Source organism: Eptesicus fuscus, chromosome 14 (assembly GCF_027574615.1).
Source record: "Eptesicus fuscus isolate TK198812 chromosome 14, DD_ASM_mEF_20220401, whole genome shotgun sequence".
NCBI classification, from domain to species: domain Eukaryota; kingdom Metazoa; phylum Chordata; class Mammalia; order Chiroptera; family Vespertilionidae; genus Eptesicus; species Eptesicus fuscus.
This window is the reverse complement of record NC_072486.1, coordinates 76,701,666-76,726,468: the sequence shown is the minus strand read 5'-3', so window position 1 is coordinate 76,726,468 and position 24,803 is coordinate 76,701,666. Positions and strand designations below refer to the sequence as shown.

The 24,803-nt window shown below is 47.6% G+C and overlaps 2 pseudogenes; one reads left to right on the top strand and one right to left on the bottom strand.

The window, feature by feature from the left end:
• Positions 1 to 751, top strand: LOC103295913 (AN1-type zinc finger protein 5-like; annotated as a pseudogene).
• A 15,500-nt stretch (positions 752 to 16,251) lies between these two features.
• LOC103295940 (GTPase IMAP family member 7-like) lies at positions 16,252 to 24,251 on the bottom strand (annotated as a pseudogene).
• Positions 24,252 to 24,803: the final 552 nt, after the last annotated feature.

The window sequence follows — 24,803 nt, the reverse complement described above, 5'->3', positions numbered from 1 at the left end:
GCTCACGCAGGAAAACTATGGCTCAAGAGACTAACCAGACCCCAGGGCCCATGCTGTGTAGTACAGGATGTGGCTTTTATGGGAATCCTAGGACAAATGGAATGTGTTCTGTTTGCTACAAAGAGCATCTTCAGAGGCAGCAGAATAGTGGCAGAATGAGCCCAATGGGGACAGCTAGTGGTTCCAACAGTCCTACCTCAGATTCTGCATCTGTGCAAAGAGCAGACGCTAGTTTAAACAACTGTGAAGGTGCTGCTGGCAGCACATCTGAAAAATCAAGAAATGTGCCTGTGGCTGCCTTGCCTGTAATTCAGCAAATGACAGAAATGAGCATTTCAAGAGAGGACAAAATAACTACCCCGAAAACAGAGGTGTCAGAGCCAGTTGTCACTCAGCCCAGTTCATCAGTTTCTCAACCCAGTACTTCTCAAAGTGAAGAAAAAGCTCCTGAGTTACCCAAACCAAAGAAGAATAGATGTTTCATGTGCAGAAAGAAAGTTGGCCCTTACAGGGTTTGACTGCCGATGTGGAAATTTGTTTTTGTGGACTTCACCGTTACTCTGACAAGCACAACTGTCTGTATGATTACAAAGCAGAAGCTGCAGCAAAAATCAGAAAAGAGAATCCAGTTGTTGTGGCTGAAAAAATACAGAGAATATAAATTACTACTTGTGAAGAGACTGAAACTTTGTTTTTATTTTAATATATCGTAGGAAAACATTAAAGAGCAGATGCATGGCCATTTTCCTTTGATGTTCTCCAGAGTTTTACTTTATACTACTTGTCTGTCTTATAATTGATATTTTAGGATGTTTGGGTGTTTGTTACAGGCAGAATTGGACAGATACAGCCCTACAAAATGTATATGCCCTCCCTTGAATAAAATTGGATGAAATCTGCATATCAAATTGAATTTCACAGATAATAAGGACAAAATTTAGCTCCCACGTGCAAAACAAAACACATGAAATCTCTGCATGTTTGCAGCATATCTGCCTCTTGGGAATGTATCAAGGTATAATCTTTGGCTAGTGTTATGTGCCTGTATTTTTCTAAAAAATGGTACACCAGAAAAGGACTGGCAGTCTACTTCTACCATAGTTAAACTTCACTGTTCATTTCCACAACATGTTCTTTGGAAGCAGGAAGAAGGTGATAAAGAGGATCAGACCTTTCCATGAAACCAGTATTTGATACCATATATAAGCATGGCTAATTGGTCTAAAAGCTGTCAAAGACGTTCTGTGAAAGGTAAACATTGCAACTGGTTATAAGAGTAAAACCATCAAGCAACAGGGTCTGGAGCTGTCTTTGAAGCTTTATTGTTGGCCTGCACCAGAAGATGTCTGCATTACTTATTGCTAAAAATGTGTAACACAGAACTGCACTAGGATTAATTTGTTTACAAGAAGAAATTGAAACTGCATTTGGTTTTCACATACAGCAGCTCTGTTGAGTAACATGCATCTGAATTTTAAGTTGCAAAGGTTTCTGAACAGTTAATTTTTCATGTGCATCTTTTGTTGAATGTTTTGGTTGAAGAAAGAATGTTTAGAGCTTTTTTAAAAGACTTCAGTTCTTAATGTAACTACCCTTCTGCATGGAAAATCATAACCAACATGGCTGCAGTAGACTTCTTACTTAGTGGTATCCAGCACCACTTGCAGAGGGCTGCTTTATCATTAATTGTACTTGGGTATAGGACTAGTGTTCTTGGGTGTGTTGCATGGGCTGCATTATTTACAGCATTGTACAATAACAACTAGAAGAGGCAGTATACTTCATTGATGCTTGTCTGGTAATATCACTTCTGTGTTATAATGGAAGGTTTTCTGTGATACATGAAACTTGTGTTTTTTATATATAAATGAGTATAGTTAGATGAGTGTTGTGGTAATGCTTGTTTTCATCTGTAAATAGTTAAGTATGTACACGAGGCACTACTTCTGATTTATTGCAGTGTTCAGTCTTAGTTTTACTTTTGTCCTTAAAGCACTCAATTTTGCTTTCAAATCTTTGTACCTTAGTTCTGAGTTAGATTTGCAGATGTGTACAGATAGTTCATATTTATGTATTGCACATAATCATGCTATTCAGCATTGATGCTATATTGTATTATGTAAATAATAAAAGCCATGTACAGAGGGGGAAAAAAAAGATTAGCAATTGACCATCTAGGCTCTCATAAATCTGCTTTGCTGCAATATCATAAGGAAAATTGAACTTTAGTTAGCCTTTCTGGGAGAAGAAACCAAGCCCTATAGTTGCCCATCAAAGTTTGACTGCAATACTCATAGTTTTTGGTAAATTCCTCTAGTTTTTTAGTCCCTCAAAATGTCTTCAGGTTCTTTCTTTTTTTTTTTTTTAAATTTCTTTATTGATTAAGGTGTCACATATTTGTCCTCATCCCCCCATTCCCATCCCACCCCTCTCCCCACGCATGCCCCAATCCCCTGTTGAACTTAACCGTTGGATAGGCTTATATGCATGCATACAGGTCCTTTGGTTGAACTCTCCCCCTCCCCCCACCCTCTCCCTACCCTCCCCTATCCTCCCTCTGAGGCCCGATAGTCCGATCGATGCCTCCTTGATTCTGGTTCTGTTCTTGTTCCTCAGTCTATGTTGTTCATCATTTCCTCTAGATGAATGAGATCAAATGTCACTAGATATATACTAATAAGAACTGAATGTGAGACGAGCAATAATATTTATGCTGACAGGCAAATGAATCAATCTGTAGCGAGCTTCCCCCTGGACCAACAGTTCTTTTGAGACCCAATTTCGATGTCCAGTAGTTCCTTATGTGTACATGTCAGCACTGACCCCTCAGCTCTGGATGGTGGACAAATGGTGGTAATGGAGGTCCGACTCCCTCTGGTTTGGTCTCGGCCGAACCCAGGGGCACGGCGTCACCTGGACTAAGGGGCACGTGGCCTCACCCATACCCAAGGGGCGCGTGGTCTCACCCGGGCCTGGGACCCAGCCTCACCCGGATGGATCCAGGGGCGCACGGCCTCACCCGGACCCAGGATCTGGCTTCACCCGTACCCAGGGACGCTTGGCCTCTCCCAGACCCAGGGGCACGTGGCCTCACCCGGGCTTAGTTGCACAAGGCCTCACCTGGATCCAGGGACACATGGTCTCTCCCGGACCCAGGAACGTTTGGCCACTCCCAGACCCAGGGCCACTTGGGCTCACCCGGGCCTAGGTGCACGAGGACTCATCCGGATCCAGGGACATATGGTCTCACCCGGAACCAGGGACGCTTGGCCTCCCCCAGACCCAGGGCCACTTGGGCTCACCCGGGCCTAGGTGCACGAGGCCTCACCCGGATCCTGGGACATATGGTCTCACCCGGAACCAGGGACGCTTGGCCTCTCCCAGACCCAGGGCCACTTGGGCTCACCCGGGCCTAGGTGCACGAGGCCTCACCCGGATCCAGGGACACATGGTCTCACCTGGACCCAGGGACGCTTGGCCTCTCCCAGACCCAGGGCCACTTGGGCTCACCCGGGCCTAGGTGCATGAGGCCTCACCCGGATCCAGGGACACATGGTCTCACCCAGACCCAGGGACGCTTGGCCTCTCCCCGACCCAGGGCCACTTGGGCTCACCCGGGCCTAGGTGCACGAGGCCTCACCCGGATCCAGGGACACATGGTCTCAGCCGGACCAAGGGATGCTTGGCCTCTCCCAGACCCAGGGCCACTTGGGCTCACCCGGGCCTAGGTGCACGAGGCCTCACCCGGATCCTGGGACACATGGTCTCACCCGGACCCAGGGACGCTTGGCCTCTCCCAGACCCAGGGCCACTTGGGCTCACCCGGGCCTAGGTGCACGAGGCCTCACCCGGATCCAGGGACACATGGTCTCACCCGGACCCAATGACGCTTGGCCTCTCCCAGACCCAGGGCCACTTGGGCTCACCCGGGCCTAGGTGCACGAGGCCTCACCCGGATCCAGGGACACATGGTCTCACCCGGACCCAGGGACGCTTGGCCTCTCCCAGACCCAGGGCCACTTGGGCTCACCCGGGCCTAGGTGCACGAGGCCTCACCCGGATCCAGGGACACATGGTCTCACCCGGACCCAGGGACGCTTGGCCTCTCCCAGACCCAGGGCCACTTGGGCTCACCCGGGCCTAGGTGCACGAGGCCTCACCCGGATCCAGGGACACATGGTCTCACCCGGACCCAGGGACGCTTGGCCTCTCCCAGACCCAGGGCCACTTGGGCTCACCCGGGCCTAGGTGCACGAGGCCTCACCCGGATCCAGGGACACATGGTCTCACCCGGACCCAGGGACGCTTGGCCTCTCCCAGACCCAGGGCCCCTTGGGCGCACCCGGGCCTAGGTGCACGAGGCCTCACCCGGATCCAGGGACACATGGTCTCACCCGGACCCAGGGACGCTTGGCCTCTCCCCGACCCAGGGCCACTTGGGCTCACCCGGGCCTAGGTGCACGAGGCCTCACCCGGATCCAGGGACACATGGTCTCACCCGGACCCAGGGACGCTTGGCCTCTCCCAGACCCAGGGCCACTTGGGCTCACCTGGGCCTAGGTGCACGAGGCCTCACCCGGATCCAGGGACACATGGTCTCACCCGGACCCAGGGACGCTTGGCCTCTCCCAGACCCAGGGCCACTTGGGCTCACCCGGGCCTAGGTGCACGAGGCCTCACCCGGATCCAGGGACACATGGTCTCACCCGGACCCAGGGACGCTTGGCCTCTCCCCGACCCAGGGCCACTTGGGCTCACCCGGGCCTAGGTGCACGAGGCCTCACCCGGATCCAGGGACACATGGTCTCACCCGGACCCAGGGACGCTTGGCCTCTCCCAGACCCAGGGCCACTTGGGCTCACCCGGGCCTAGGTGCACGAGGCCTCACCCGGATCCAGGGACACATGGTCTCACCCGGACCCAGGGACGCTTGGCCTCTCCCAGACCCAGGGCCACTTGGGCTCACCCGGGCCTAGGTGCACGAGGCCTCACCCGGATCCAGGGACACATGGTCTCACCTGGACCCAGGGATGCTTGGCCTATCCCAGACCCAGGGCCACTTGGGCTCACCCGGGCCTAGGTGCACGAGGCCTCACCCGGATCCAGGGACACATGGTCTCACCCGGACCCAGGGACGCTTGGCCTCTCCCCGACCCAGGGCCACTTGGGCTCACCCGGGCCTAGGTGCACGAGGCCTCACCCGGATCCAGGGACACATGGTCTCACCCGGACCCAGGGACGCTTGGCCTCTCCCAGACCCAGGGCCACTTGGGCTCACCCGGGCCTAGGTGCACGAGGCCTCACCCGGATCCAGGGACACATGGTCTCACCCGGACCCAGGGACGCTTGGCCTCTCCCCGACCCAGGGCCATTTGGGCTCACCCGGGCCTAGGTGCACGAGGCCTCACCCGGATCCAGGGACACATGGTCTCACCCGGACCCAGGGACGCGTGGCCTCTCCCCGACCCAGGGCCACTTGGGCTCACCCGGGCCTAGGTGCACGAGGCCTCATCCGGATCCAGGGTCGCATGGTCTCGCCCGGACCCAGGGACGCTTGGCCTCTCCCAGACCCAGGGGCACGTGGCCTCACCCGGGCCTAGGTGCCCGAGGCCTCACCCGGATCCAGGGACACATGGTCTCACCCGGACCCAGGGACGCTTGGCCTCTCCCAGACCCAGGGCCACTTGGGCTCACCCGGGCCTAGGTGCACGCGGCCTCACCCGGATCCAGGGACACATGGTCTCCCCTGGACCCAGGGGTGTGTGGGCTCTCCCTGACCCAGGGGCGCTTGGCCTCGCCCGGGCACGGGATCCAGCGTCATCCGGGTCCAGGGGCACTTGGCCTCACCCGGACCCGGAGTCCGGCCTCACCTGGACCCAGGGGCATGTGGCCTCACCTAGACCCAGGGACGTGAGGCCTCACTTATACCCAGAGGCGTGTGACCACACCCGAGCCCAGAGGCGCGCAACCCCGCCCGCACCCGGGTCTCAGTGGGGCCCCGTCTTCCCGATCCCAATTCCTGCCGGTCAATCCCCCCTCAGCAATTCCCCTGGCCATCCTTCCGGAGCTCCAGTATGGCTGCTGCAGAACTCGTCGGGCGGCGGCTCGGCGAAGCTCCGGTGCACCCGGTGCATGGCGGTGGGCCAGTCTGGCGTCGCTGTGTCGGCCCTTGGGTCTGCATCGGTGGCCGGTCGCCGAGCATGCGCACCTGGCCGCTTCCGGGGCGTTGAGATTCTTGACGGACTCAGAGGTCAGCAAGCGCGGAGTCTCCCACCCCATGTCTCATAGGGGCTCGTCTGTCCGTGCTTGGCTGCCAGTGGAGCCGTCCCCTCAGCCGGAGACCGCCGGGGGAACTGAGCCGAGCACGTTCCAGGCCGCTGTTGTATCGCCTGAGCCATAGTTCTTTTGTGTCGCCTGAGCTGTAGTTCTTAAAGTGTGGTCTTTGGGTCACCGGCATCAGCATCATCCCACATCCCCCTCTTTTATTCTAGTTGTAGAGCATCTACTCAGCCAGCCCTATGGTGGTCTTGGATGGTGTCTGCTCTGCTCTCTTGTCGTAGTCTCAAAGTTGTTGTGGTAGGCAACAATCAGGCTTCCGCCCTATGCCTCCATCTTGGTCCTCCTTTGTATAGTTAAGTCTTGATTGGTGTTGGTGTCACTGGGGGGGCTCTCTTTGTCTATAAAGGAAGAGTTGCTGTGCAGGAGATACGTTTATGGGCCGGGTCTTGGTGCAGCAAAGCTTTGGCGCTCACTGAATATTCCCGTTGAATGTGTCCCTTATGCACGTGGTTGAAATCTGGTGTCATCTCCCACAGACCACTAGATGCCCTCGTTTCTGGGTCTCCAATGGGGTGTAGATCAGCTACTGCCTTAGGCACTCAGCAAGGATTACAGCAAAAACTGTAGTTTCTTCCTCCTGTCTGAGTGGCCCTGGAGCAGTCCGACTAGAACAGCAGATCATCTGGTCCGCTGCCAGAGGGAAGTCCACCCACATGCATAAGCCGTTGCTTGGGGCGCAGGTGTGCCTGCAAGACTTGCGGGGCAGGTCTTCAAGACGTGCGGGGCGGGTCCCAGGGCGGGGCGGGGTCTCAGGGCGCCAACAGGCCATGGTGTGGCGAGCCTCGATGGCTGTGAGTCTGGTCCTTCTGCCTTCCATGTATCTAAGTCCCCTCGTTCCGCACTCCAGCGCAGCAAACACTGATTGCTGGGCGCACCTCTGCAAGAGTCCCGCCTCTCCCCGCAGGCATCTGGGTCTCCCGGGGTTCGCCAGAAGATGGGTTTCAGGGTGATGGAGAGCTAATCTCCCTTAGGCTTGGAACAAAAGCCCCTTTCCCCCGCCACCAGCCAGACCCACGCACCTCCACACCTCATCCCCTCCGATTTCGCTGGGTGCGAGGCAACAGAACAGCCTTTAACCTCCGCCGCCATCTTTTTCAAACTTCTCAATTTGTACTTCTTAATCCCTTCATTTCAGTCAACTTTACTGAAGTCTAGCGCCGCCGGGAGGTGCACGGAAAGGGCGCCCGGGCCTCCGTCCGGTGCGCGGTGCGCGCGTCCCGCGGAACCAGGCGCGTGAGGGCCGCGCGGCTGGGACGGGCGCTGGGCGGCCGCCGAGCTCCAGGCACCGCCATCGCCGTGTTCCGGACGTCGCCGCCGCGGCGTCCCCCCAATTTATACTTCTTAATCCCTTGAATTAAGTCAACTCTACTGAAGTCTAGCGCCGCCGGGAGGTGCACGGAGAGGGCGCCCGGGCCTCCGTCTGGTGTGCGGGGCACGCGGCCCGCGGCACCAGGTGCGCGGGGGCTGCGCGGCGGGGACGGGTGCTGGGAGGCCGCCGGGCTCCGGGCGCCGCCGCTGCGGCGGCGTCCCCAGCGTCCCGGGCCGGGCAGCCTGCGGGGGCGGCGGAGTTGCGAAAGTGAGTGAGTTTCCCAGGGTTTCGCCCGGAATGGGGTTCAGTGCAATCGGAGCCGGTGCTCAGCGCACTCCGGAGCCTTTATCTCCTTCCTGCCAGTGAACTCCGGCCAGGTCATCAGCCGCCCCCTCCTCTCTGGTTCCATCCTCCCCGCAGGCGCGTGTGCTCGTGTCTCCGCCCGTTTCTCCATACCTCAGGCTTTTACGGCTTCCCCGACTGTCCCCGTGGCCTTCTCCTTCCCCCCAGCTGTGGGCATTTCAGTCCGCCAGCTCTCCTGTGGTTCTGGACGATGTCCGTTCTCACCTCTAGTTGTATTTTTGAAATTGTTGTGCCCGGCTGCAGGTTAGGTGTTTAACCTATGCCGCCATCTTGGTTTCTCCCAGGTTCTTTCTTTACCATCTCCCAGGAAAGCAACTTTTGTTCCTTCCCTGAAAAGAATGCCATGAACCATGTACCAGGCTGTTTTTTTAAAGGCTTTTATCAGCTTCAAAGTCAATCTGAAATCCTTAAAGGTTTCTGGTGACATCCAGAATCTAGTCCTGTTTCTCCCAAACATGACATTCCAGTCAAAGTCTTGGTTAATAAAACCACTTTCCAATTGTGTCCTTTATAAAGAAAACAGATTATTACCCTATATAATAAAAGGCCAGGGATCATAAGCATAATGACTGGAATGACTGCTCGACCAGTCGCCATGAGGTGCATTGACCACCTCTCGGTCCCTCCCCCCTTGCCCACAAGTGGTGGCAGTGGGATGGCAATCAGCAAGTGGTGGCAGGCGGGGCAGCAAGTGGTGAGCAGTGGTGGACAGATTGGTGAGCAGTGAGCGGTGGCAGGTGTGTGAGTGGCGGTGAGTGGAGAGCTGCAGGGGCGGGGCTGCAAGCAGTGGCAAGCAGCAAGGAGCTACTTGCACACAATTTTGTGCACTGGGCTTCTAGTCTCTATATATAAAAGCCTAAGCAATCATTATGACCAAATGACCAGAATGGCCAGTCGACCAGTCACTATGACATGCACTGACCATCAGGAGGCAGACACTCAATGCAGGAGCTGCCCCCTGTTGATCAGCCACTCCCACAGCCAGCCTCCCATGGCCAGCCAACCTCCCCACAGCTGGCAAACCTCCCGTGGCCCCTCCTCATCTCACCCCCTCATCTGGCAGGCTCTGTCCGGCAGGCCTCAGCTAGTCTAGCCCCAATTGGGACTGGGCAAGATGGCCCTAATAGGCCCTGATCGCCAGCCAGTCCTGGGGACCCCCAACCGTGCATGAGTTTTATGCACCAGGCCCCTAGTTGGGCTTATAAATTCTAGAGGGTTAAGTAGAGAGAAAAATTTAAATGGTCTAATATTGCTTATCCTTACTAATAAAAGCCTAAGTGGTTGTCACACTATGATGCCCTCATGCCATCACAAGATGGCTGCAATCTTGTGCCTGCATCAGCGGGCACACGCAGGTGGGCAGGGCTGGGCTTGACACTGCATGCACTGCATGGAATCTGCCTGGAGGTCCCACCTCTTCCTGGCTACATGCAGCGAGGCCTGCCTGGGGATGCTGAGGGTCCTGCCTCCAAGCTCTGTGCAGCACAGACATGGGCCACCCGGCTCCAGCCTACCTCTTTGGGGCAACCCATTGAGGAGCCCCAGATGGGTGGGTGTGGCCTACCTCTTTGGGGTGATCGATCGTGTGGCTCCCACACTGTGACAGGGCACTGGCCAGGCTGGGGGAACCTTCCCCCCGCCCCCACACTGAGTGTATGAATTTTGTGTACTGGGCCTCTAGTCAAGGTATAATTCACCAAATTGTAAACAAGCAAAGAAACAAACAAATATGTTTCATTATATCTGGTACACAAACAAAAAAAGATTTAGAAATCAGCAATATTTTAACAAATTCATAAAAATAATAATTATCTTCAGTTCATCCAACCCCTAATCAATTTTTATTTAACTGATTATTTGCCAGTATGTCCATGAGTCCACTTATTCCTTAGAGTTGTATACATTTTCATTTAGTTCAAAAAATATTATCTGAACATTTATTCTCAGAACCTATATTTGAAAAGAAGTCAGAGTCCATTCCATTGATCTTTTTGAAGATGTAACATATTTGCAAATGCATCAGAGTAGAACAATAAGTGACTCCAAATGACAAAATAAATTAAAATGGCATGGTTATAGATTTACATATAATGGAACTGTCAAAGGAATTTGCTTTTTTGTAACAGTAATACATGGAATTGGGTGAACTCAGACTCTCCTCACAGGTTCTTGTCTCATGAACTTTGAAGAATAAATTTGTGGACTAAACAGCTTTTTTATTTCAGTATAAGTGTGAAAATTAAGAACCCATTTTCTATTTCCTTCAAAATGCATCTCCATGCCTTATACTTTCTATAATCCCACTGTATCATTTTTAACTAATAACTCTTAGAAGCCTTCTTTCTAGTTACCAAGAAAAGCAAATAACCAGCATTCCTTAAATTGATTCTTATGCACATTTCAAACACTTAGTTTCAAAGTACAATTTTAACAAAGCAGAAGACCTTATAACGGTTCTAAATCCACTCTACAGACCTTGGCAATAAATATAAAGCAGGTAATCTAGCAATCAATGGGTAACAGCTGAAAAAGGAAGGTGAAAGAGAACTGCCTGCTTAAGGCAGCAGCTGCTTGAGAGAGCAGCTACAGCCAAATTAAGTGGTCCATGGGCCCTGCATCATCTCCAAAACTACAAAGGGGACAATGAAAAGGCTACAGAGTTCATTTACTTACTACTTGGAATGGAGAGATGATACTTCAAATCTGAAATGCAGAATTTGGTGAACTCAAACTCTCCTCCCAAGTTCTTCATGAAGTTTGAGGGAAAAAATTTGTGCACTAAAAGACTTTTTTTTTTTTTTAAGTATGAAACATTTTTGGAAGCATATCAAACTTGTGAGTTGGGAGGGGTTCCCAAGCAGGTAACCAGTGAAGCCTCTTTGTCTAAAGGTTTATAAATGCTGGCAGCTCTTTGTCTATATATGCTACCTTCTTCTTGGACCCCTTTCCCATTTTATGTACTCTGTGCTCTTCTAATTGGCTCTTCCCACCCTTTTCCTTACATGGTACTAGTTCCAAAGTTTCAAAGCTCACCTGGTGCCCCCCTCTTCTTCTTTCTCTTACCTATCTAATAAAAGAGTAATATGCAAATTGACCATCACTCCAACACACAAGACGGCTGCCCCATGTGGACACAAGATGATTGCCGCAAGATGGCTGGCAGGGGAGGAGGGCAGTTGTGGGCAATCAGGCCAGCAGGGAAGGGAAGTTGGGGGGACCAGATCTGCAGGGTAGGACAGTTGGGAGCAACCAGGCCTGCAGGGGAGGTCAGTTGGGATCAACCAGGCTGGCAGAGGAGGTCAGTTGGAATCGACTAGGCCTGCAAGGGAGGACAGTTGCGGGGCACCAGGCCTGCAGGGGAAGGCAGTTGAGGGGGACCAGGCTGGCAGGGGAGTGCAGTTGGGGGGAACCAGGCCTGCAGGGGAGGGCATTTGGAGGGAATCAGGCCAGCAGGGGAGGGCAGTTGGGGGTGACCAGTCCTGCAGGGGAGGACAGTTAGGAGTAACCAGGCTGGCAGGGGAGGGCAGTTGGGGGAAACCAGGCCTGCAAGGGAGGGCAGTTGGGGGGGACCAGGCCTGCAGGGGAGTGCAGTTGGCAGGAACCATGCATGCAGGGGATCACAGTTGGGGGGGAACCAGGCCTGCAAGGGAGGGCAGTTGGGGGGGACCAGGCCTGCAGGGGAAGGCAGTTGGGAGGAACCAGGCCTGCAGGGGAGGGCAGTTAGGGGTGACCAGGCTGGCAGGATAGGGCAGTTGGGGGGGGGGGGGACCAGGCCTGCAAGGAAGGGAAGTTGGGGGGAAACCAGACCAGCCGGGGAGAATAATTAGGGGTGACCAGGCCGGCAGGGGAGGACAGTTAGGGACAATCATGCCATCAGGGGAGGGAAGTTGGGTGGGGGGGAACCAGGCATGCAGGGGAGGGCAGTTGGGGGGTCATCAAGCTGGCACGCAGAAGCAATTAGGAGAAATCAGGCAGGCAGGCAGGCAAGTGTTTTTAGCCAGCAGTTCTGGATTGTGAGAGGGATGTCCCAGATTGGAGAGGGTGCAGGCTGGGCTGATACATCCCTCCCTATGCACGAATTTCATGCACCAGGCCTCTAGTCTATCTAATAAAAAGGGAATATGCAAATTGACCATCACACCATCACAAAGATGGTGGCGCCCAGTCCCTTCAGCCCCACTGGAGTCCCACAGTCTTTTCATCCCAACTGGGGGAGATGCGGTGAACGGCAGATGTGCATTGTGGCCAGACCCGCCCTCAGCCCCCCAGGGCCGCCTGAGGCTCAGGTAACCAGGACCGGCTGAGGCTTTTGCTGCTGGCAGTGGCAGCAGCAGAGGTGTGATGGGGACATCACCTTCTCCTGATCACCAGGTCTCCTTCTGCCCCTGAGGGCTCCCAGACTGTGAGAGGGGGCAGGCCAAGCTGAGGAACCCCCCCCCCTCCAGTGCATGAATTTTCATGCACCGGGCCTCTAGTCTTATAATATCCCTCCATCCTCTGTGTATGTGAGACAAACATTCTGGTAGCTTGGATCTATCTATGCCCATTACATATGTCTTCCTCTCCCATGGACCCCCTTTCCTAAAACTACCTTCCCTGTCTCTATACTCCTTTTAACAGCATTTTAAGGTAACAATTATATAATTTCTAGAACATCCACTTTAATAATAAAACTATATGTATACAAATAGAATATAATTATTATTCTTTATTTGATGAAATTTCTTATGCACTTCAATTATAGTGGAACCAATTTGTTAAAAAACCAAATCTTTTTTTTTCCATTAGAAAAAATGTAAATTGAATTAATCTGTTCCAGATCCCAAATTATTCCTTGTTTAAACATTTCTTATATACAGTGCATGTCTAATGCACTGTTTAATCCTATATAATAAAAAGCTAATATGCAAATAGATTGAATGGTGGAACAACCAAACAACCAGTCGCTATGACATGCACTGACCACCAGAGGGTGTGTACAAAACATGGTAGGCATTGGCTGCTGTGTGATGGTGGAGTAGGTGAATGGGGGCACCAGACCAAGGCAGGGCGCTAGTCAATGTCATCAAGGCAAGCCTCTGGTGGTTACTAAAAATTCTTTGCTCCTGCATACCACTGGCCCTGCTCCCACATTCTGCCTGCACCAGATCTGCTGCTCACACCTGCTGCTGGTGCCCAGCGCCAGTCTCAATCACTTGGCACCATCAGCAGGTACAAGTGGCAGCTGCCAGCCCTGATCGCCCCTGAGGGCTTCTCCATATCCCCCAGTCCTGAGGGGCAATTGTGGCAGCAGCCGCCCCTCTCACCCGCCGCCAGCACAGCCCCACTCGCACCTGCTGCTGGCGCTAGGCCCCAATTGCTCAGCACCATCAGTGGGTGGGAGCGGTGGCAGCAGGAGCAGGGCTGCTAGCAGACAGGGTACCAGGGCATGGTGGCAAGGGCCAGGCAGAGGCACAGAGGATGGGCTGAGACCCGCCCCTGTGTCTACCACAGCCTCGAGGCCCACAGTTCCTTTTAAGATGCACAAATTCCTGCAATGGGCCCCTAGTTTATAAATAAACACATATTTTCTTAAATTTATGGAACCACCCCCTATTTGCCTCCAAGGAATTTTTCATATATCATTGCCTCTAAAATGCTGTCACCTGATAACTCCTTTTCCTTTATCCAAATAAATAAGTTTTCCACCTATTTAATTGCCTGTGATTATTGCTTTGTGAGCATTTTTAGACCTTTACCAACATTAGCAATCTTGATAATTAGCACTCTCTGTGTTTTACAAGAGAATAAAGGTGGGGCTAGGTGGGATGCTGTGCTCTCTGATAGAGAGACAGTGCCCCAGCCTGCAAGCCCATCTTTATTTTATAGCCAGATTACAGGAGTCAAAGTAAGGGCATGGTCAAGATGTTTATAATGTTCTTGTGGGTTTCAAATCTACTCAATTACATGCACCTGATCAAGCTTTGTTTACTTGCTGCACCTCCTGCAGCCCATATTATTCAGCCACATGGCACCACAGGTTCGGACCATAAGGTCCAACTTAGAACTATAGCCTTTGACTATAATTGTGCCATGAGAGAATCGTGTCCTCTCATTAGTCCAATGCTTGAACCTATCCAAAGGCTGTAGCCACTGTCCACAAGAAACACTAGAGGGAATTTTTTAAAGAAACATTAACAAAGATCAGGGCATTTCTGAAAGAAAAAAGAGAGTGATTATCATTAAGATTTCTCAATCAGGATTCTAGCAGCAGAGATGGCCCACTCTAATTAGGTAATTGGGGCAGAGTTAAGTGCATGGTTTCCTACAAGCTGCAGACTCAGGGATGCAAATGACAAGGGAGACTGCTGGCAACAGTGAGGAAATTACACGCTAACCCTAAGGGGGTGAGGCCTGGAACCCACACCTTAGAGAAGGTGTGATCTTCAACTTAATGTTGCAGCTGGTCAGAGATTAACTTGCAGGGAGAGAGGCAAGGGAACAAACACCCCAACCTTGCTTTTCTACCCAGAAGAGATCTCCTGCTTGAACTTCCCATTGGCAGAAGTCAAGCATAAGTCAGAGAGCCAGAGATTCCACTGATGTTGTTAGATAGGACAAGGGTCTCAATGTATGGGCCATTCTTACTAAATGCTACTGGTGTTAAACGTTAAATTTATGATACCAACTGGAAACAAGATGAGCTTGACAAGAACTCAACAGGACAAATGTAGCCAACAGAAAAAGAAAGAAAGAAAAAAAATGTGTAATTGACCAAATAGTGTAAAGAATGGCTAAGCCTTTCCCTCTGGGGAGACAGAGCTTTTGATATGAATCCCCTGTCTCCTTAACTTGCTACAAGTAAATAAAACTACCCTGTGACAACCATGTCTCCTTCTGGAATAGGACACCCCAAGTGGAGCATCCCTTGAGTTTGGTAACAATATGATCCACATAGATCAGCCTCCTGGGACAAAGAGCCATGTTAAAGGAGGGCAAAGTCTGGATCTACAGATGCAAATGAAAAATATTTAGCACATTAGATATTTTTAAGTTACAGTCAAGGACATTTTAGGACGGTACCTATAAAAGAAGAGAGAACATCAAGAAGAGAATTTAGCAACTTACAAACATCCATGTGTTACCAGACAGGTACTGGCCCATAGTGTGTGAGTTCTTGACTTGGAAAGAGGATGTTCTTTAAAGCTGGAGGCAGTGAAATAGAGGAAGGGTTTAGGATAAAAGAAGCAATAGCAGAGAGTCTAGGCGGGGCTGCTTTGGCTCTAGAAATGTTATAAAAAAGAATTGAGCCAAGGTGGGACTGCTTCAGCTTAGTGGGAAGTCAGGGAAAAGGTGGCCTTGGAGACAGGGTCAGGGGCTGAGGCTGGGTGCCACTGCCCACTGCTCCCCTGGTTGCAAGTCCCTCATGGGGATCCACAGAGTTTAGGAAGAAATAAAAAGTTCATGCCTGGTACAGGGCATGGGCCTGTGCTAGAGCGAGTTTTTGTCTTGAGGACATTTTATCCTTTTTTTTTTCCAATCAGCTATCCAGGTGCATTTTTAATATGCTTATGCATCAAGATAAGTGTATAGGGGAGTTTTGGATTATTCTTTTGTCTGTTTCACTGTTTTATTTTATCTTAATTGTGCCTGGCTTTGATGTGGTTTTTGATATTTTTCCCTGACTTCATCTGCCCTTGGGTTTAGCTGGCACAAATGTCATGAATCGGGTCTTTGTGCTCTACTTCCCAGACCAGACTGATTTAATCTATGTATTCTTTGGTTAGGGAGGAGATGTATAAACCATTTGCTCTCAAGTGCCCCTGGTTGGGGAAGATAAGATTTTGTGATTAACAAACTGGCTACAAGCTGCCCATCTTCTCATCTCAGTTTTCTTATTCCATTCATCCGGGAATTTTCCTAGCTTCTTACCATCCTGCCTCACATGGACCACAGAATCATCTTGCTGGAGAAACCAACTGCTTCACTAACAAGGTGCTCAGAGGCGTGGCCTGAAGAAATGTGCGTGCTAACACTTGACACATGAAGGATTTCTCATTTGAATTTTCCTAAATTGAGTCTGTGAACTCTTCATAATATATTATTGCCTGATTATGCCGATTTTGTAACTTCTTCCATTTGTTAGCATTGTGGGTATTGGTGGTGAGTGAGCAGGGAAGGTGCTGGTGGTTACTATCACAGCATAACAAACCATCCCAAAGCCTAGTAGTTTAAATCAACAAACTTTATTTTTTTCATGAATCTGCAATCTGGGCAGGATGCATTGGGGGTGGCCCATCTTTGCTCTTTGCAGCTTCACCAGAGGTGGCTCACTTGGCAGCTGGAGAATCTGCTTCCATATTGCCTCACTTGCATGGCTGGCAAGTTGGTTCTGCTGGCAGATGAAAGACCAGCCAGGGGAGTGAGCCAGTGACTTCAAGTCCTCTTCACATGGTCTCTCAATAAGCAACTTGGGCTTCCTCACCACATAGTTGACAAGTGCCAAGCCCACAAACCCTAGGGAACAAAGAGGCATTTTTCCTATCTCACTTTTGAAGTCACAACCACACACTGGTTGTCAAAACAGTCACAAAGTCCATTGTATTTCAAGGTAGGGGACAAACCCTATAATTCAACAGAAGGAAAAATAAACTCAGATTACAAGAAGAATGGGTGGGATAGAATACATTGTTGTAGTCATCTTTGGAAAACACAATTAACCACATTAACAAATCATACTAAACTAAGAAATAAAATTTACATATTTTCAAAACATATTCCATATTTTTGCAAATGTATTCCAAATCCAATTAACATCCTTAAATATATTTCTTCCAGCTTCTTCCCTAATATTTTTTAATTTTTTTCATTATAGTTCTCCAATATATTTTTCTCCTCCATTGCTTGCTTTGATATTTTTCCCTCAGCACATTGCTCTTCAAGTAGTTTAGTTTCCTACTGTAATTGATCAGCATAGATTTTCTTCAAGGCCTCTTTCTGACATTGCAGCTTTTCCCCTACATCCTTGTAGATGGCATCAGAAAAGTAAGCCCCTCCATTCTTCTGTACCATTTCCTCTATCAGCTCCACCAGCTCCTGCAGTTGAGCTTCCTTCTCAGCCTCATTTGCACTTTGCCTGTTATTGAAGGCACAGCAGCGGTTCCCACATTCCTTGATGATGCTTTGCAGGTTTACCTTTGATGCTGCTATAAACTCAGAGAGTGTGTGATCACCCAAATCATCTTTGCGAGTAAACAAGATGATCATGTGCTTCATGGCTTGCTCCCCAAAGAGGATCTTGATCAATGCAACTGTTTTCTGCTCCTCCTCCGTGTAGTGGCCCAGCTGTAGAACCAAGATGATAGCGTGGGGCCCAGGGTATGAGAAGAGGACACACTTAGTGATTTCCTCACAGGTGGTCTTCAGTGTCTCCTTGGTTTCAAAGAGCCCTGGGGTGTCCACGACAAGAAGTTCTCTCCCCTTCCAGTGTCGCATTGCTTTCTGGCAGCTCTTGGTAACAGCGTGAGGAGCAATTTTAGATTCAAATGCTTCTCTCCCAAGGATGGTGTTTGCTGTTGCACTTTTTCCATTTCCAATTGTCCCCACCAGAACAATCCTCAGAGTGTTGTCCTGAAGGCCAGCCATCTTCTTTCAAGAGGCTCTGGGGTGCAGGTACCAACAAGACCTCAACGAAGGGAAGGAGAAGAGAAAAGGATACTTAGGTAAGTGGGGACCATTCTCAAACCTATTTTCTTTGTTCTTGTCTTCCATGAAAATTTGTTATCATCTATTACTCATCTGGAGGAAATAATAAAGCAGAATTTTCCCACAAAAGAGTACAATGCCCAGGTGCTTTCACAGGAGAATTCACTTAAATCTCTACAAAGTTGATCATCTCAATATTATGTAAGATATTCTTGATCATAAAGAAAAAGAGGAAAATCTTTCAATTCTTTTATGAATCAAGTGTGATGTCAATTCTGAAGGCTAACAGAGATTTGACCAATAAATAAAGCTATAGACCTATCTCATTTAGAAATATTCATACCAAAATTTGTTGTTACAACACATCTTATTAATAGATGAAGTAGAAAATTACCTAGTGCAGTCAAGACATTTGACCGAATTAAAAACTGATCCATGTTTAAAGCATTTTATACATTGGAATTATAGATAATTATCTAACATGATCTTATATAACTATAAATTTAAATTTTTTATCATAACTTTTTCCCCTAGCTGAGAAAGAGTGGACTATAAAGTTAAAATAATGAGTTATAAAGTTTTAGGATGAAGAAAAAGTAAATATTTCTCTAACATTATTTTATAGTAGAGGCCTGGCACACAAAATCTGTGCACTGAGGGGGGGTCTCTCAGCCCAGCCTGCACCCTCTTACAGTCTGGGGGCTCTTGGATTATGTCCGTCCACCTGCTCATTGCTCCTTATCACTTGATGCTCTGCTCCTTAGCACTGCCACAGAGGCAGGAGAGGCTCCTGCCACCACCACTGCACTCACCAGCCAACGCATACTCACCACCAAGTGGCAGATCCTGCATTGAGCGTCTGCCTCCTGGTGGTCAATGCACATCATAGCAACCAGTCATTCCACTGATAGTTCCACTGTTTGGCCAATTTACATATTAGGCTTTTATTGTACAGGACTAGAGGCCCGGTGCACGAAAATCATTCACAGGGGTGTGTGTCCCTCAGCCCAGCCTGCACCCTCTCCAATCTGGGAACCCTTGAGGGATGTCTGACTGCCCGTTTCAGGCCTAAACGGGCAGTCAGACATCCCTCTCACAATCCAGAACTGCTGGATTTAAACTGCTCACCTGCCTGCCTTCCTGATTGCCCCTAACCTCTTCTGCCTGCCAGCTTGATCACTACCTAACCACTCTCCTGCCAGCCTGATTGATGTCTAACTGCTCCCCTGCCAGCCTGTTTCCCCCCAACTTCCCTCCTCTGCCAGATTGGTCATCCCTAACTGCTCTCCCCTGCAGGCTTGATTCCTCCCAACTGCCCTCACCTGCTGGCCATCTTGTGTTCACATGGGGGCAGGATCTTTGACCACATGGGGGCAGCCATCTTGTGTGTTGGAGTGATGGTCAATTTGCATATTACTCTTTTTTAGATAGGATAGTGACCTGGTGCATGGGTGGGGACCAGCTGGTTGCCCTGAAGGTTGTCCCGGATCAGGGTGGAGGTGCCCTTGGGATGTGGGGCAGCCTGGGTGAGGGGCCTGTCTTGGTTTGTAGACTGGCCACACCCCCCAGTGACCCAAGAAGAAGCTCTTGTATCTGCGATTTATTTATCTTCTACAATTGAAACTTCATAGCCTGGAGCTGAGCCAAGACTTCTGCTCGCTCAGTGGTGGCAGCCATTTCTGTTGGGATTTATTTATCTTCTATAAATGAAACTTTTTAGCCTTAAGCGTAGGCCAAAGCAGGCCAGGGCTGCAGAGCTTGGCTTCCTCTATCGCCGGGGGCAACCCTAGCCTCCTGCTCTCTCCAGCTCCATGGCCATTTTTGTTGGGATTTATTTATCTTCTATCATTGAAACTTTGTAGCATTGAGTGGAGGCCTGGGCCAGCCAGGGTGTTCAGAAAGCTTGGCTTCATCCATTGCCGGGGAAACCCAAGGCTCCCTCTCTCTGAGGCCGCAGCCATCTTGGTTGGGTTAGTTTGCATACTCTCTCCTGATTGGCTGGTGGGGCGTGGCTGGTGGAAGTGGCTTGTGAGTGTAGCGGAGTGATGGTTAATTTTCATATTACTCTTTTATTAGATAGGATAAATATAAAATTAAAACTTTTTTTAAAATATATTTTATTTATTACAGTGAGGAAGAGAGAGGGATAGAGAGTTAGAAACATCGATGAGAGAGAAACATCGACCAGCTGCCTCTTGCACACCCCCTACTGGGGATGTGCCCGCAACCAAGGTACATGCCCTTGACCGGAATCGAACCTGGGACCTTTCAGTCCGCAGGCCGATGCTCTATCCACTGAGCCAAACCAGTTTCGGCTAAAATTAAAACTTTTGTCATCACCATTTTTTTAGGCAAGTGAAACATAGTGTATTATAAAGTTAAATGGTGGATTATAAACTTCATTTGGATGAAGAAAAAAAGAAACTTATTCAGCACCATGAAGAAAAAGAATAAGGAGGAAGGACTAGCTCTGCCAGGAGTCAAGCTTTGTAGTTTCTATGATTACAGAAGTGTGATGATGGTGCACGAATAGATAGAACAGTGAACCAAAAACAGAAAATTCAGAAACAGACCAAATTAATCATACCTTATTCATTTATATTAATTCAATTACACTCTGTTACAGTTAGATTCAATATGGCAGCATACCACATCAAAGGGGCCAAAGATGTTGTAATAAAGCAACTTTAGGGTAATCATATAATCATACAGAAAAAAGATAAAATTGCATCCATTGCCTCATGCCATTCAAATTGCAAGCAGATTAGAAGTTTAAATGTAAAAAATAATGCACATAAATAAAAGAAAAAACATGGATACATTATTTGTAACCTGGAGGTAAGGAAACTATTTCTAAGATTTGAAATAAAGTAAGGAAAAGAATTAATAAGTGTGATTACATAAAAATATCACAGATAATGTGGAACAAAAGACACCTTAGAAAAATTAAAGCAAAAAATGTCAAATTAGAGGACGTAATACTTTTCAGCTTACAACAAAGGGGGTAAATGTTCCTGTTATACTCAGAAAATTATAAAGTACAGAAACCAAATTCTAGGAACATGATAGAATATGGAGCAAGAGGTGGGAATAAACATTCAGAGAAAAATGAATTTAAATTTACCTTGAATATATCAAAAGACATTAACATATGCTCAGAGAAAAATAAATCAAAACAGAAAAAATAAAATCACTAAAAATATTAATTAAATTACGCCTCTATTTCTGAGGTGAGATACTATTTGACACCTCCAGGTATGGCAAAAGTCCAAACGTTTGCTAGCATAATCTGTTGGTAAAGGTATGAGGGAAGCAAGTCCTCTCCTGCATGGCTGGTGAGAATGGAAAAACAGTCCAAACTCTACTGAAGGGAAGTCAGCACTGTTCTGCAAAAGTATATATGCATTTTCCCATTCATTATCAGTCCCCCAGTTTAATATTTATCCCTTAACTACACTGACAAAAATGCAGAAAAATTACATATAAGGCTATTTATTGCATCATTACTTGTATTAGCAGAAGACCAAAAACCTTTCAAATGGCCATCAGTAGGGATTGGTTGAATTACCTAAGATATATTCACACAGTGAGGGGCTATCCAACTGTGAAAAGGAATGTTTCTCTCTATACACGCATGGAGAGGTCTCCAGGATACATCATTAAGTGGGAAAAGCAAAGTAAAGAAAATAATGTAGAGTTTACCTACCATTTATCTAATAACGAGGAATATGCACTACATATATAAAATATAATACATATATTTTTATATATATCAAAAGGCAATAGCAAGATACTCTGAAAACTAAACCAACAAAAATTTACTTACATGGGGATGGGAGAAGCAGGGTGGAGAGGACAGGGACAGAACCTGAAAACTGGATGTCTTGGTTACACTAAAATTGCATAGATTTGATCTTGAAACCATGTAGGTAGTTTACATAATTATACAAGGAAAATTGTATTTTAAAATACTAAAACAAAAAGCAAATGGCAAACATATCTGATTTTATATTGTGGAGTGGGTGAACCATATAAGGAATTGGTCCAAGACACTTAAAAAAGCCATATTTTCATTGTCCATCTTTAATGATATTAACTTAAAGTTTAAAAAAATAACCTGAAAAAATATAAAATTATTTTCAAAAATTCTATTCTTGTTTGTGTGTGTGTGTGTGTGCGCGCGCACACACACACACACACACACACACACAGTTTTGAAGTCTATTTAAAGGCATAGAGATAATAATGAACTCAGTGACAATGACCACCCTCAGTACCTGGAGTGTGGTTTTCAAATGCCACTTACCACCCAAAAATTAGAGTTTTATAAATAAACTACTGATTCTAGGAATAGGCAGAGTTGTAAACAAGAAAGCCAGGATGCTCTCAAAAATCACTGGGGTCTTATGGAAAGGACTTAAGAGCCAACCTCAAGAAAATGCAACTGGACATTTTTGTGAGCATTAATAATAACTCCAATGAATCAAAATATATCAGATATCTTAAAATACAGGAGTTCATAACAAGGCCTTATGCTTAAAATATTCAATCGCTCCCTAGGGAGTGTGCTAGGAAAGCATTTCATTGTTATGAACATTGCAAATAAAAGGAAAAAAATGAGCATTTATCTTGTCTTTCAGATACAATTGTACCTCGTGGAAATGAAAGAATGGTTGGAGGGAACTTTCTTTATATAGGATTTTTCCACCTAATAAATAAGGGAAGAATGATAGAATTTGATATCATTACTTCTGACCCTTAATTAAATTTCAGCCACCATTAACATCAATTAATGTCAAAGAAAGAGAGACAACCAAAGATTATGTGCTTTCAGAGGGAACTTTACAGCTGAACCTATGATGTATTCCCACCAAATAGTCAAACCTGAGTCAGATCAAGCCTCTCCTTAAATATAACTTCACACAAAACACTGGAACTAGAAAAGGAGGTGAAATGAACCCAGGAGAATGTCAATCAACAAAATGTAAATTGCACCGTTCTTTTGGAAAAAAGACTTCCTGCAGAAGGAAACAGGGAAGGTGAGAAAGCTATATATTAAATTAAATATAAGAGAAACCAAACAATTGTAATTTATGAATCTTAATTGGATCCAACTTCAAACAATTTTTTCTTTGTTTTAAGTATGAGACAATCAGGAAATCTGAAGGCAACTGGTAACTTTGTAAAAAAATTCTATGTGCTTTTTGAAGTCTGATTATGGTCATATTTTTAAATGGTTTCAAGTATTTACTGATAAAATGAATCAATGTCTTATATTTGCTTCAAAATAATGTGGAGTGCCTGGGGAGTGGTGTGTATACATTAGTGTAACCCTATTGTCATCACTTAATAATTGTGGAAGCTTGGTCTAGGTACAAGAAAGTTCCTTGTATTGTTCATTCATGTTTGAGTAAATTAACATTTTTCAACAATAAAAAAATGTGATATGTGTGTAATAGAACCACTGCTGACACTCTATACCAAACACCCTGATAATTTTTTGTACATTATCTCACCTACTCCACTATAGTAGCCTGCAAAAAGCTAATTTTATTTTTCTAACTTTTTTAAATAGAGACATTGATGTACCTTGAAAATGCGGAGACACTTGCCCAAGGTCACAGTGCTAACAGGTATTGGGCAGAGCAGGCATCAAATTCAAAGTCTGTCTGACTACCTCCTTCTCTCCTAAGCACTGCACACGTCGGCCTCCTCTCAGGGTCTTCTCAGACCCAGAATTCTAAAATTACATCGAATCAGAGCCAGATCAAGAGAAGGCAGGGAGAAAAGTCCACATTCTTTCCAGAACAGAACACTTTTAGGAAACCTGTAACTAGGGGCATTAACTGGAGGGTTTCACATACATTGTTCCTGAAGAATAGCCAAACCTCTACCCATGACACCCTCTCCTCACCTCACATGTCATGCACTCAGGTCAGTGCTTCGCTCTGCTAAATGATGGAAAGAATTCAGAAAACTGCAGTGCAGATTTCCTCTGACCTTAGTGACAGGGGCAACTCCTAGGGTCACCACACTTCCTGGGATCCTGCTTCTTTTTCAGTAAAAAGAGGAAGTTAGACAGGGTGGTCTCTAGATTGCTTTTGAACTCTAAAGACCTGCGTTGGGGACACTCATTTCCTATCCAGGGAAAAGGAGGGCTTGTCAGACAGCCCTCAGTGTCTATCACAACAGCAAATGCATGAAGGTGCACCACTCAGCACAAATGTGTCCTGTTCAATATGAGACGTGGGACATTGTGCTAATAACACTCCTGACTCCCCTCCCTACCCCCTTCACTACCCTCAGACAGCATCCCCCCTGCTGTGCTTCGGGCACAGAACCTGGTCCTTCCTGGGATGAGAACCCACACCATGAACACTCACTCCATGGACCTACTGCCCAAAGAACGCTAGTGCTCTGGGCTGCTTCTCAGCCAGACTCACCTTCTTTTCAACGAGTTGGTGAGTTCTCAGATTTTCTCCAAAGACACTCTTCCAGCTGGTGCTTTTGTTTTAACTGAAGAAAAAGTGTTCACACCCTCTGAAACCATGAAGGCAGGAAGCTCAGATTGGGTGGAGCCAGTGGAGAAACCGTTGCCTTTAAAGAGTCAGTAATATTGCCTCTAATTTGGAGGGTGCTTCGGTTTTGCCAAGTTGAAACCTTTTCCTCCATGTGCTTGCTCTTGTACCAAAATTACCAAAGCTATATTTGGTGTTTTTGGTTATAGTAGTGGATCCAAAGGCCCTTATTAAATTACATAAATCTTGCAAACACACACACACACACACACACAAATAAACAAACAAACAAAACAAAAAAAACAGGTACAAGTGTCCGTCATCTTCCCTGGTGCAGTGGGAGACTCTGGGGTCATCTGAAAGAAGAAAGTTTAACATGGGGTTTGGAATATTCGTGGATCTTGCTAGTGATAGTACAATATGGATTTTGACCCTACTCTTTCAGAAGGGTCTCAAGTTACTCATTCAGAAATTAACAAAACTCAGGTACAAAGCCAAAGGGGTATAAATCATGAGTCAAGTGGAAAAGAGGAAGGAGAGGCCTGGGAAAAGTCTTCCAATGATCACAATATCTTTGTTTGTTTGTTTGT